At 58.0% G+C, this 369-nt stretch overlaps 1 non-coding gene across 1 annotated transcript in view; it reads right to left on the reverse strand.

Moving 5' to 3' along the window:
* The window catches only part of LOC124591319, a 1,910-nt gene extending 1,788 nt beyond the window's left edge, over positions 1 to 122 (reverse strand). The window contains exon 1 of the ribosomal RNA XR_006977132.1: positions 1 to 122. This exon is cut by the window's left edge and continues 1,788 nt beyond it. This is a non-coding gene — a ribosomal RNA (small subunit ribosomal RNA).
* Between the last annotated feature and the right edge of the window lie 247 nt (positions 123 to 369).

Raw genomic sequence — 369 nt, forward strand, 5'->3', positions numbered from 1 at the left:
CTAAGGAACCATAACTGATTTAATGAGCCATTCGCGGTTTCACCTTAATGCGGCTTGTACTGAGACATGCATGGCTTAATCTTTGAGACAAGCATATGACTACTGGCAGGATCAACCAGGGAGCTGCGTCAACTAGAGCTGAGCAGCCGGCCGCCCGGGAGTGTGTCCCGGGGGCCCGCGCGAACACGCAAGCGTCCGCTCAATTATTCTGCAAACAGGAGGAGGCTGAGCTCCCCTGCACCATACACCTCGAAACCCTCTCAGGTCCCGGCGGCGCGCAGCGCCGTCCTAAGTACTTGGTCGGGTTCGAGAGAGGCGCAATCGCCCGGAGTTTGGCGAGTAGACGCTTTAGGTGCGACCACCCGTGCT

Source organism: Schistocerca americana, unplaced genomic scaffold (assembly GCF_021461395.2).
Source record: "Schistocerca americana isolate TAMUIC-IGC-003095 unplaced genomic scaffold, iqSchAmer2.1 HiC_scaffold_827, whole genome shotgun sequence".
NCBI classification, from domain to species: Eukaryota; Metazoa; Arthropoda; class Insecta; order Orthoptera; family Acrididae; genus Schistocerca; species Schistocerca americana.